Source organism: Zerene cesonia, chromosome 28 (assembly GCF_012273895.1).
Source record: "Zerene cesonia ecotype Mississippi chromosome 28, Zerene_cesonia_1.1, whole genome shotgun sequence".
Lineage (NCBI taxonomy): Eukaryota > Metazoa > Arthropoda > Insecta > Lepidoptera > Pieridae > Zerene > Zerene cesonia.
In genome coordinates this window covers 612263-627268 of record NC_052129.1, presented here as the reverse complement: position 1 = coordinate 627268, position 15006 = coordinate 612263, and the positions used below count along the sequence as shown (strand labels likewise).

Genomic DNA, 15006 nt, shown 5'->3' with positions numbered 1-15006 from the left:
CCACAGGCCTCCTAGTTGGATTCAGGTCATAATTGACCACGCTGGCCAAGTGCGGGTTGGCAGATGTCACATGTCACAGCTTAGTGATTTTTCGACATGTCGGGTTCCTCAATGTTTTCCTTCACAGTTTCCAGCCGTGGTAATGTAAATAAGGAATAGATAAATTGAAAATTCAATTTGTGTCTTGCACGCTGGTTCGGTCTCGAACCCCCCTATTTAATTTAACTCAGATCCAAACCACTGATCCACCGCAGCTCTTTCAGAAATTGTCTTACCGACCCAACAACTTGTAACAATAACCCGTCATCACTGAAGCATCTATAAAACAAGGTAATAGGTTTCTATACGTTCCACCCACGCTGCGAGCTTACGCAAACCAACCTCAATTATTTACCCTACAAATGGTGTATTTATTGATTGTACATTTTAATATCATGTTGTCTACATCAATCCTTCCTACTATAATATTATAAATGCGAAAGTTTGTAAGGATGTGTGTGCGGTTGTTACTCTTTCACGCAAAAACTACTTAACCGATTGCAATGAATTTTGGTATGTAGATAGCTGGACAACTGGAATAACATATAGGCAACTTTTCATCCCAATATTCCTAAGGGATACGGATTTACGCGGGTGAAACCGCGGGGCGCAGCTAGTAGCTACATAATTATAGCTTTGCTGATAAAATTGTTAAAGGATTGTCTGAACAAAACTAGAATAGGGTCACAATAAATAAGCAGATGCAATAATTATTATTGCCTGTTTTTCAGTGGGATTGTATAGGCATTGATATCTTGAGAGGCAGTGTTGTATTGATGCGTTATGGTAGTTAGTAATACTCTTTAAAACTTACGCTATATAATGTATAATAAAAATATGATTACTTCTTTTGTTTCTTTACAGCTTATATTAATCATTAAATAACTGTAGTGTATAAAAAGATCTATAGATAAATATAGATTTAATAATATAATAAATAAATCGCGTTTAAAATCCGTTAAAAAGTTTGTATATTCTAAATATAGATTTATCAAAAATAACCAGTTATAACTCTGAAATAGAATAATATTTTTTGTTCAGTTTACTTTACATTTTTCGAATTGCGACAAAAATACTTTAAATTTAATCGGTAAGACCTTCCATTGTTTACAACATATACAATTTATCTCGGATCCATTACTCACCAATTCATATTTTGGGCGTAATGAATCAATCCTTAAATTTCAATCTATCTTCAGACATGAATTATGTATAACTAGTAGCGCCCCGTGGATTCACCCGCGTAAGTCCATATCCCGTAGAAATATCGGGATAAAAAGTTGCCTATGTGTTATTCCAGTTGTCCAGCTGTCTACGTACCAAATTTTGTTGCAATCGGTTCAGTAGTTTTTGCGTGCAAGAGCAACAAACACACACACATCCTTACAAACTTTCGCATTTATAATATTAGTAGGTTAGTTATAGTTATGTATAATGAATATGAACATTAAACATTTGTTAAAACTCAAGGTAATACTTTCACTACAAACATTTATTTCATGTACCGCACGGAAGTATACAATCCATAAAGAGGTAGCAAACGCGGCGTGTCGCGAGTCCCCCGAGCCATGACCCGCAACGTGTTGAAATAGTAAACATTGTAGTTATAATAATTACACGTAATTACGCCAAAGTTGTGACCTTGATACTTGTGAAGTACTTTGCTCTTTCAAGCCCACAACAATAGCTAATTTCTAAATTAACAACGACAAAATTGTACGCATTTGTTTTTTTTTTATTGTGTGATAGGGAAGCGCTTGTAAGCTTGCTGGTAAGCGTAGATGTAGTTCTGCATTGACATTTTGTTGTTTTTAAATGTAAAGTGTCGGCAAGACGTTGAATTGGTGTTTGACTGATGTGTGATTGGGTGGTCTGTCATTAGAGGTTAATTTATAATGAATTATTAAATTAACGTCTATTGTTTAATTTTAATTCAATATTTCCTATAGAAATATTTTATTGAAGTAGTATAGACGTATAGAAGTAGCGTATCTGACTATGCTTTACTTGTTAGACTAAGGTAAATTTCTCTTATCTGAATCACTTTTAAACTTAAATAAATATCTCTTCTTAATAAACATGTCATTATATATGAACATATACTATTCGTTAAAAAATTTAAATGAATCGTATCCAATTATAATCAAAGACGATAATATTATGTAAAATAATTGTCATACAAAATTCTTTGCACGTTCCCCGTTTCGTTACGAATCTAATGGGTACCAAATTGATTTATTACATTACAAACTTTTGTGGACTGAATAATTTTTCCTTATTTATTCAATGATAAATGCCATGTATGAAATATAACTGTATTAAGCAATGACCTTATTTTTATATATTAAATATTTTTGTCCGTCGAACATTCTCAATTCTTATTTTTCTATAACAAATAGCATCATCATTCTCTTCATCAGCCCATAATTATTTGCAATGCAGGGACTTATGGAGTATGGGGTGTCGGAACAGAATCAATCATATGTCTTCAGGTTACTTCATCATTCTTGGACATGCCGGTTTTCTTGCGATATTTCCTTTATTGTTTGTAGCAGTGGTGATGTGATCAGTTATTTTTTTTGATTAAAACAAGAGCATTAGATAATAAATTAAGTTTGTTTATAAGTAAATTCGATTTCTACTTTAAGACACTTAATTTGATTTCAATGTAGTGTACTTTGTTTCCGCCTGGATTATAATAACAACTGTTTACATTTAAAACCGGGCGTAGCAGGGGCGATTGGCTATAGTATAGAGTAGTTTTGTATGAAATGATGATTCCAACGTACTTCCAAAATAAATGCAGTTGAATATTGCCTATAATTAATTATTGTTTCAACCACGTTGTACCACATTACCGTATAACGCAATAAACGCGGCGCGCCCGTCCCGATTTCTCACCCGTGTGAACCCGTGACCCGGATACTGCGTGCACTCTATTGCACTTTTTGAGCAAAGACTGGAGTGCCGTCGAGTGATGAGCTGATTGGTATTATTGACCGACTTTGTAAAAGAATGATATTGTATAAAAATTTGGAAAAATTTACGAGCGATGTAAATAGACATTGCAGGGCGGGTAGTTATTGAGGAGTTAAATATAAGGAATTCATATATTAACTTATTTTTGGTAAGTGAAACTGGTGTTCATAATCCGTAGCCCGTGTCCCACAGCCGGGACGTGGACTTGTGGTTTCAGGTGATTTGATCTGGATAACGCGGAGACAAATTGAAAAATCTATTTATTTCTTGCATGCTAGTTCACTGAAGTCCTAACCTAACCACTGAGTTACCACTGCTTAGTAAATTACAAGTGTATATTTGCTAATAAAATAATAAATAAATGAATATTATTACGTTTCATTTTAGTAATCTAACTTTATTCGAATGTTGCAAAAAGAAAAAAATTAATTCCACTTATTTATAGGCATATATGTCACTGGTTTTAACATAAGGAACGCGGCGCGATTCATATCTATATATATATATAAAAGAAAGTGGTATTAGTTACACTACTTATAACTCAAGAACGGATTAACCGATTTGGCTGGAAATTTGTGCAGAGATAGCTTAGAACCAGGAGACGTTTTTGTTCCGGAAATTCCGCGGGAACGGGAGCATGCAAGGAAAACCCCGGGTCTATCTTTCCTGCGACTACGCGGGCAAAGCCGCGAGCGGAAAGCTAGTAATTTTTAAAAATCTTTCATTAGATAGTTCTTGGAAATAGAAGAAATCCCTACTTATATTATAAATGCAAAATAACAAACTGTCTCTCTATTCTTCACACCTACACAACTGATTGGTTGATTTGGATGAAATTCGGTATTGTGATAACTTTAGAATATAAAGGATAGATTTTATTTCGGAAATTCCACAGTAATGGAATCTATTCGGTAAAAACCCCGGACTGTTATTTTTCCTTGACTACGCGGGCACGCAGCGGGCGAAAGCTGGTGTATAAATAAATTTGATAATTCTAAAACATAACCTGTACAATCTTTCTTATTAGGACGGTACCTACCACGCACTTTCATCCTACCCGTGTTCATTAGTAAGTGTTTCAAGTATACATTCTGATAAATTGAAATCCTTATCCGCGAAACTTCAGGTTGTTTTGAAAGAGAGCTTAAGTATAATCTAAGATACCGATAAGTGATCCGGCATTAAGGAGATTTCGTATAGAGACCATTACGAGGCTCGATCACGGATTACTTTGAAATTTAAGGGTCCGTGGCTAATGATGATGGTGTCGCCTCTTTATTGGCGAATTTAGGCCCCAATTACGGACCTCTGCATGAACTACTTGAAACTGCGTTAATACTATTATATGTTCTCTTCAGTTTGTACTGCAGTCTGAAGGAGTAGCTGATATTGAAAAATATGAAAAAGACACAAATAAATCCATAACTTAATTAAATAAATGAAGTTTTGTGTGTTTTCAAACGTCTTTAAAGAAAAGAGGTATATTTTGTGTGTTACCTCGGAACTTTTGAATGGGTGAACAGATTTTGTTGATTTTTTTTTCAAGTTGGTGCCTTCCGTATAATCTCATTAGAATGTAGTCTAGTTCTGACGGAAAGCGGATCTGTTTATTGTTAAAATAATTATATACATACATGTTGAAGCATGAGAGTAGAGCAGGTACTATTAACGTTAAGTGATGTGCCACAAGCTCTATATATAAGATATAGTTTTTAGCATATTATTACTATAGATTTCTTAAACAACTAGAGCTATTTAACTTGAGTCGTTATAGAAACTCTGTGAGCTGTCTCTACATCTAAAAGTGAACTATTACTGCAAAATTAGTGCGACATTTTGCACACAACTTTACAAAACTTAAAAATTCAAAATTCTGCCTAAACTTAAGAAAGCTTTTAAATATAGATTAAAAATGCACAGCTAAGAGCAAAGTGCAATTAGAAAATAATTAGGCGACTACTGACGTCCAATCAAAGTCATTAATCACGCGTAATGATATTTATTACCTATCATAGAGCTGCTATTTATACTTCCACTTTAATATTGTTATAAAAAATAAATGTAAAGTTAGGCAATTTGAAATTTAAGTTAAATATTGTAGAGTTTAGACTATACACTCTGTGCAGAGTTTAGGGTAATAAGTCGTTTTCTCTTCAAATATACTTTTTTGAGTTTTGAAATATATTTTTCTAATTAATTTTGATTATATGCCAGTATTTTTTTACACTGAAACAAAATAGCTTTTTCCGGATATTCAGATAGTAAACTACGGTCTACGCACACATTATAGAGATCTTAGAGTAAATATATATATTAAAAAAAATATTTTTAATACTTACAAGGTAGTTGGAAGGTATAATTAATAGGAAACACACACACACAATCTATACCACAACACACACAAATTACGACTATCCGTTGTTATGTCCATTAGAATAAATAGCCAAGTAGATTGCGCCGCGCATTTTTCACGGTGGGCACGCGTACCCCATGATAATTCAACTAATTACTTGATTTTTGGATGTTGAACACGCCTCGATTCTTTTTTATTTTGTTACAAGGCGATGGCTTGAGATCAAACGGTACGTAAGGCGCGCGCATCGGTGGTAACTCGCGGCTAACTTCAGCCGCATTGAGCGGGATGCGCCGCGCATCGCAGCAACTTCACGCCGTGGGATTTGACCTCGATTTGACGTAATAAATTATTTTCGAAACAGCAACGCATTGGGCACCTATGCACGTATGTTTGTTCTTCACCTTTGCGCGAATTGGCGGTTGTTGGGTTTATTACGAATGTTTAGGCAAGAAGCTCTGCCTCTCAACAAAGTTCTATACAAACGGTTAATATGATGAGATAAAGATTTATTTAATATATTTAAACATATTTTATTTTAAGAAAATATGTAAAATAATATCATATTTATCCGTTTTGTAAGTAGTATTGTCATATTTATTTATTTAATTTGTTTGTTTTGAGCTATTTTATAAAAAAAAACAATCACAATACTACGTACGTGGCATTTATTCCACTCTAACTTAAAGTCCTAATAATGATATAATAAATAGTCTTGATGAAAATTAAAAAATCACATTTTATCATTTAATAAATACTAAGTGAAAGTCAGGTATGGAACATACCTCTACAATATTAAAATTACAATTTGCTAAAACTTTGTTAATTTTTATTATTTGGTAAACAAGAATTTTATAACTCATCAGAATCATCTCATCAATCATCATCTTAAGTCACTTTGTAGTAAATTTAGATTCATTTATATGAGGTAGTCGAGAGCGTAACCGAGCTACGGAATATCGTAGAGGCCCTGCTCTACGGTTGTAGAGTCGCTACGAAAGTTTAACCTTGAGACTAACGGACTTGAAAATTACATTTGAACTAGTGTTTTACGCTTGTCTTCACTTGTTCACAATTCATATTATAAACTGTAGACTAGAGAACGCTCTCTATTAACTAACTATTATTATTAACTAACTTTGCTCCCAGAAATATTCAATTTCAGTTTACTAAAAAAAATACTGATTTTGTTTGAAAACAGCTTATTTATTCTTATGTTAATAATATCATGAAATTTCATTCCGTGTTGTCTTATACATACATACATAATATTAAGTTCAACATATTTGTATACTTTGTTTTAGAATTATTTCTTTTACAGCCGCATAGTGGGTATTGACTTCCAATGTTGTCCTTTATTACGCAGCATTTGCTATTTAATTTACAGAAATTACTGTATTGGTGTTCTTCTTAGAATTGATGAAAGGATGCGAACATAGATATAAATATTTGTTACTTAGTTGGAATAAATTACGTGGAAATGAATATTTGTTCATTTAATTGGATACAAGTCAATGTTCAGACTGTTCATTGGACGTTTTTAATGATTTTAGTAAATCTAAATGAGAAATTAGTTTATGTCAAAAATAAAAATAGTACACCTTAATCGATTTAATTAAAAGCTGTATTTTAAATTATTATTTAAAAAGATGACTGATTATTTAAATGAATAAATTAGTAATTTGCTAAATTATATTGGGAAGTACTTATGTTACTTACATAAGAAAGCGAAAGTGACACATGGTATGTATTATATTAAGAGAATGTAAACTTAACAATGATTCAGCCCATTCGCACATCAGAAATATATTATTATTAACATTGTTTAAAATTACACTAGATAACTTTCTCTTTTCATTACATAGAATATCATATTTATTTATTTAATTAAAAGAAAACTTACAGCTATAAATACAATCGTAGTATAAGTGTAAAAAGAGAATAAGGCCAATTACAAGTTTTCACATATATATATATATACTATAATGTAATTAAAAAACGTCGTTCGTATTGGAATTTACATCCCGCAGATTTATTGTTTAAAAAAGGCATTAGCCATATATATTTTTAATTGATGTTCTGTGGTACAGAAAAGATCTAAATTCATCTCTTTCATTACGAGGTTGAAATTTCTAATTGAACGGATCAGAAAGGAGTTTTGACGGTATTTAGAATGACTGGAGGGGATGTAAAGTAGTTTTGGGTATCGCACGGGGTTGGGATGTGTTCGGAGCCCGATGTCACCTAGTCCTGTCGCCTATCATACATTTCGCACGTACATATTTGACATCTGCAACTTTATCCACATCTATCAATAGAAGTCAATAAACAACATATAAAAACACATTTTCTATAGCCCCGTGAACACACTATGCAGACAGTTTCTCAGATAATGTCATGTCACTATTGAATAACTCTGCCAGTGCCTGTGTACTGTCCGCATCCAACTTCTGATTTATACGACGTATGATGCTGATAGCGTCTGAGAAATAGACAATAATATAAGATGTGTTGATGTTTATTAATCACGTTTTTCTTTGTTTGTTTGTTGGTCTTTCACGTCGCAATGGTGCGATTTTGTTGTATGATTTATGTGTCCGGAGATTGTTGGGATAGAGAGATATGGTACTTTTTATCGTGGAAAAACGTCTCATTCCCATGGCATTTTATTTTAAACACGGGGCAGAAGGCAAATGCAGAAAGCAATTTTTACGTATAAGAAAATCGTCATTAATATCGTTATTATAAGCTATTGAGAAAATTAAGTAAATGAAAGTATGTTGTGCGATTCCGACTAAAGGTACTTGGCTAAGATTAACTAAACCTAAACTGAAACCTATTTAGATATTACGGATATTTAACCACTGATGAAACACGATCTATTTATTATAACACATGCTGTAACCCGTCGCACCACGCGGTACCCGAGTAAAAAAGTAGCCTATGTGCTAATTCAGACTATAATCTGTTTCTGTACCAAATTTAATACAGATTCGATTTCGACTATTTTCGCGCTAAAGAGCAAATTCATCCATACATCCATCCATTCATACATCCATTCATCCATCCATCCATCCATCTATCCGTACTTACAAACTTTCGCGTTAATAACATTAGTAGGGTTATCTATCCCAACGTTTCACTATACTGCAGTCGGTCTACTCGTCACCACGCTCACTGTCTTTAATTTTTAATAAACAGTGATAACGATAATTCAAATAGAAGATAATATTGATCCTATTTATAAAGATTAGTATATCTAATATATCTTTAATTTAAAGAAACATTATTGCATGCTACGTCAACCCTATTAACAGAAACATCCTGATGATGGAAGACGTTATTTTAGCGATACTTCTACTAGTCCATTTGACAGCCCTTCAAACAAATCTTATTAGGAGAGTTGGTGCATCTGGCTTTCTCATTATCGTATTTTGTATATCCTTTTTGAATATGTAAACGCTTTTTACAACCTTACAAAAACCTTGTTAATGTAATAAACAGCCTGCTTCTGCCACTTCGTAAATCACAACAAAGTGTAAAACAATATTGTTTTATCTGTCTGTCGCTATGTCCCTATGCATGTTTAAATCTTTAAAACGGATAGGGATTTTGAAGTGATTCAAGAGGTAGTTTTGTATGTATAATAACATCTAATAAACCATTCCGAATTTAACGCTTGCGAAGTCACGAGAAAGCGCTAGTAATTTATAAATTTGTTATTTTATGCGACGTTAAAAAGAAAGTTCATCAATCTACGCCTTCGCAGTGTAGTACAGGGAAGTGATGGGTACGAGAAAAAGTTTGATGATGTCAATCTGTCAGAATCCAAAACGTATCTGTCCACAGCACGAACCGTGCCAACTGGCGTGCAATGTGAATCCTACTGGCCTTTCCTCACTTCTTATTACAATCGTCAATGTATTATATTATTTTGTTAAATTGCTCGAACAATTTTTTAACCTAAACCCGTTTTTAACAGCTGTCGTTTCCACGCAGCTTTTTCTGTTTTCTGTTTTTATGTTTAAAATGTATTTTTGTTAGGTTTTGTTTTGTAGGGTTCCGCGCCGAAAGGGTAAAACGGGTACTATACCAGGACTTTGTCTGTCTGTATGTCTGTCTCTCCGTTTGACTTTCACCATGGTACAAGGTAATGTTTAGATATGATGACAACAATGAAATGATTGCATTGTAAGGGAAATAACAAAATGTAGATTAATAGCGTATCAGTTTATGGTCAATTTTTTTTTAATTTAATTACTAAAAATTTAATTGCAATGTAAGGAGATATAAAAAAATATAACAGGGATCGCGGAATAATTTTGAAATCGATCTAATAGTTCCTGAGATTAGTGCGTTCAAACAAACCAACTAACGAACACACTCTTAACTATCAAAGTATATATATAAATAGTAAATTATCATCATATATGAAAACTTAAATATATACGTATTTTTCAAAGTTCGGCTGTTGAAAAGTTGTTTTAAATTAATAAATCACAACCGAATCGGTTAACTTGTTTAAAAGCTATTATTCCGTAGAGAAACAAATACGCGTGTTAAAGATATAGCTAGATGTTTTACAACTCAACAAACTGAAATTAGTATCTAGATAGTTTCCGACTTCATTTACACACAGTTAGTAAAAAACTGGTTCAAGCCGGTTTTAATTTTTTCGTACAATACACAATAACAATAGGTTGGAAGTTAATTGTAAAACCGCCCACAAGAAGTAGAATTTAATAAAGGAGCACGTGCTTCGTGGTCGTAATTAAGCGTTGAGAGCTTCTAGCTTTATATCGACCTTTGTCAAACATTTTTCACGTCAGTCGCTTGACAATTGTTTGAGGGAGGAATAAATTACATTAATTTAAGCGTTGTTTGTTGTAATTTGTTTATTAACTAGTTATCTTAACTTATTAACTAGTCGTTAAAGGTAGACAGTGTCAGGGCTTTACTTAGATAGTTACCGCTTGAGTAAGATTTCTGGGTTATAACTATCGGGTTGCCAAATTTCATCCGAATGGGTTCTGTGGTTTAGGCAAGCGGAAGATACAGACAGACAGAATTACTTTCACATGTATAATATAACGTAGTGGGTTGAATTCTCACACGCATTGGAGAGTTCCCTCCACGTGTTCTGACACATATATCGTTGCTTGTATAATGTCTAGGTGTATATGTCATGGCGATACGTGAAATGTAGGTGAGAGTTTTTAGAATGATAAAAAATAACTAAATCCGACCGTCAAAGTGTACATATATAAATAATAATATTAAACATTCAAATAGCTATCATTCAGAATATCTAAACATTATCCACTAACTAATCTCGTAAACTTTTTACCGCCTCATAAATCTTATTAACATATATTTTGAATAACTGCATCGGATTTAAGTTATTGAATATACAAATTTTAACAATCTGGCTTTTGCACTAAGTTCTACCAAGAATTATTGATTTCTGACTATTATTATGTATTCTAGATAAAGCCTTATTAATATATTAATATCTTATTAATTTGAAACCAAATCAGTATTATATTAAAATATGAGATTATAAGGCAGTTTTATATACTTACCATTAACTAGATCCCCTTGCCACAACGCAACACTCAAATGAAACTCATCACGACAAAACGTATATAAATGACTCACTTACAAGTATCACCTCACAAATTAAATTTTTTTACACTTTTGGCACTATATAACGTATTCCGATTTGGGCTATTGAAAATATTTTAGATTTAAAGGTGCAAGAAAGCAGCGTGCACGCACGTCGCACCGCCGCGAATTTAAAATTAATAATCTCTTCCCCGTTTGTATTTTTAGAACTTTATAAATGCATAGCTGATGATATAGCGGATAATCTTAGTTTGATATAGCTGGATTGTAGTGTGGAAACGGGAATATTTGTTTTTATTTCTTTTGAGTTGATGCTAGTAATTATATGAATAGCGTTCTATATTAGAAGAGTTTTAAAAACAAATTTATGATATATTATAAAATTTCCATAATTTTGTTGACTTTTCTATAAATACCATATAAAGTTTTAGAATGCCGCGTGATAGGTAATTATTTGATGGGTTTTTATTTTAGATGGTTAATTTCTAAGGTTATATACTTTTGTTTACTGTCGTATTTTAAAGGGAAAACTCGTAGAAAAATACTTAAAGGACATGTTAATGTCATTGAAGATATTTTTAATACTGGAATTAATTGCTGCTATTAAGTAAAGTCAAATTGTTAATCTTCCATTCGATTGAAAGGCATGATAATACTATGATTAATCCGAGATTAATAAATACTACTTGCTCGTTATGTAATTACTTAAAATTATGTAATTGTTTTAGAAACTCTTTCTGAAATATAAAATATATAGTTTACAACTATGTATGATATGCATGATATTTCATATTTCAGAAAGGAAAAATTAATCAACTCGAAAAAGTAAAAATAAAGTGACCTCAAACTCGGTGCTTCACATTAATCCTCCATAACATCCGAATTGATCAGGCGTCTTCGGATTCGAGCAACATGTATGAAAAAAGAAGTAAATATAAATGAAAAACCGTGTCGACGAATTGGGAACCTCCACCTTATTAAGACTTACTTAGGTTAATTTCTAATATACATTTATCACGGTTTTAATACGAATCTTTATATTTCTGCGAAATTACTCTTTCAGTGCTGACGAATACTTCATGCGAAGTACCAACCTATTCATATTTCAGACATGAATACGCGAGACAAAATTATTTTTCTCAATAATGCTAAAATTAATGAATGTTGAACGCGAAATTTCCAGTTATTCGACCTTTTCTATGTTAAACACGGATGTTCGATGTTATTTGTTCTACCACATAACCAATTTAGTGGACTGTAAATAAATTTGCTAGATACTCTTCCCAAGATTGGGGATAGTTTTTACGTAGTTAGTCACTTTTGTTATCTAATATATTAATTCAGTGGGACAGGGTAAATAATTAGACATAGACATGCATTTATTTACACACAAAAACACTAACAACAACTAACAAAAAAGGCAAAACATTAAACAATGTACAGAAGGAAATAAGAAAAACATTTAAGACGAAAAGAAATAACATAAAATCTAAATTAGGTTGCTGGTGTGTGTTTATAATTGTGATATTAATCTAATTTATACATTATCTGTGCCCTATCTAGTGCTGAAATGTTGCAATTATGCGCGATTGAGTAACGAATCTCAGAATAAACTACTTTTTGGTCATATCAATATGGTATTATATCTATTTGCACATGACTGTGTTAGAAAATAAAACATAACACGTATAAAATCTTAAGAGATTCGAACCAGTGATTGTTTAAACGTTAGTGTATAATGCCAATTAAAAGGAAAAAAAAAACAAAAATTAAAGGGAAAAATATTGAAACGTGACTAATTATTATTATTCAAATAAAAAATTACTTGATATTTGCAAAAAGTATGTAATAGCACTATCGTATTATAAGACACAAGTAAGTAAAAAGGCTTTTTTAATGTTGATTTAAAATTGCAGCACAATAAAAACTGTATTAACAAATGCTGATGCGTACCTAATAATACCAGTTAGTTTTTGAATAGTTAATAGCTAGTCTTTTTTTTTTTATGCCAGCGGGCAACTGAGCTGGTGGTTCGCCTGATGGTAAGCGATCACCACCGCCCATGAACATTCGCAAAGGTAGTGCCTCTGCGAATGCGCTGCCCGCTTTTTTGGGGTAAGGGAAAAGGAATGGATTAACGACTGGAAAGAAGGAATGGATTGGGACGGGTGAGGAAAAGGAAACGGGCCTCCGGCTCCCCCACTCACCGCACGAAACACAGTGGCATGCCACTATTTCACGCCGGTTTTCTGTGGGGGTGTGGTACTTCCCCGGTGCGAGCTGGCCCAATTCGTGCCGAAGCGTGCTCGACTCCCACAATAAATAATAGTCTATTAATTTTATCTAAAACTATAACGCTTTCAAATTGTCACACATGGTAAGCACCAGCTTACAAATAAAAAGAGTCATTAAAAAACAGTTCCCCTAGTAAAAAGATATGAAGAGAATTTTTTTTTCTATTCTTCCAAATTTCTCATTTATAAAGCTTTTCAATGCTATAAATCTAAACATTAAAGTTATGTGGAAACAAACACAAAATATACGGTCGAACTTAGTTATTTTTTTAAATCGGTTAAAAACATGCAAAGATGTCCGCTAAAAATCTGCTTTAACGCACTAGCTTTGATTGTCTGGCCTACTTATGCATTCAATGTTCTTTTTATTTTATGCTTCTTACTTTATTATCTTTATTTTATTAAATTCTTTATAATAAACTCTACTGCAATCCCAAAGAAAAGCTAAACAAACAAACTACACGTGTATTTCGTGAGAGATTCTAGGTCAAAGTCAGGGTCAAATATATAATTTACGAATGTTGTTACAAAGTCTCTTTAAACCTTCAAATAATTAACAGATGTTAATTGGGAAAGTATTGTCATGGTTTTGTAGTGGAATTGAAGGTGGAGCATACTTCAGGGTAACCTTTGACCTTCAAGCAGTGGCGGGCTAAGAGGAGGCGAATGGGGCAGTAGGCCCCGGGCCTCAGGTCTTGGGGGCCTCCAAATGGCTGCGAATTCCCTTTATCAAAACGCAAATAAGCTTTGAATTACTTTATAACAATTTAAAAAGAAGTTTGGGTTGGGAGCCTCTTAGACAAATAAGCATATACGTGTTTATATTGATTACTATGATTGAATAATTATCATATCTTTAGTTGGTCATAGGTTCAGCGGCAGTTCCAAAAGAAATAGATTTCACTGCAGTATTGAATATTTCAGTAAAATGAAGACACGAAAATGATATAATGAATACTACAAGTATAAGGTTTATGTTGCATAATATTATGTTATATATAATAACTTAATTTTCAACATTCTTTAATTATAATACTTTATCGGTCTTACATATAATTATAAGATGTGAATCAAATAAACTACCAAATACACCAAGGGCCTCATTCAACTATGCCATCCCGGGCCTGTGACAAGGTCAGTCCGCCACTGCCTTCATGGTGATTCGGTCAGATATATGATGAAATATGTATTTAAAACGTTAATATTTTTGACGCTTTCATAGCTAAATTACTGAACTGATGTTGATGCGATCTGTGGTTAGGGCCTATACTTTGAAAAGCGAAGCATATGTTGAACAGGGGATAAAAATTTGGTTGCGTCATCAAAACTTTTATTCCAATCCCAATTTCAATGATTATTTTTGATAATGGAAAATGCGTTACCTACGTATACCATTTATATTGTTAATAGTCTTATTGAATGGCTAATAACATTTTAAAATGAACAAATCTTTTAAAATAAATAACGTACTTATCAAATATATAAAACTTCATAATAATAAATTCTATAAGGAGTCCTCACTTATATAGCTTAAATAGCTGTTATTAATGGGACCTTCATTCTCAGTTCACAAACGAAAAAATCTTTCAAAACTTCTAGAATCCTGATGACATATAGCACAAACAATCAAAATTCCAGTCCGTCATAAGAGAAAAATCACAAAAATAGCCCAAGTAAGTAGAAATAAAAATTTATATTAATAAAACCATGCTAGAA

General features: G+C 32.6%; 1 protein-coding gene across 1 annotated transcript in view; it reads right to left on the bottom strand.

The window, feature by feature from the left end:
- Nucleotides 1–5632, bottom strand: part of LOC119837677 (muscle calcium channel subunit alpha-1-like) — a 59919-nt gene extending 54287 nt beyond the window's left edge. Inside the window, exon 1 of the mRNA XM_038363407.1 lies at nt 5358–5632. The gene's annotated coding sequence lies outside the window, so the exon portion shown is untranslated. The remainder of the gene's footprint in view (nt 1–5357) is intronic.
- Between the last annotated feature and the right edge of the window lie 9374 nt (nt 5633–15006).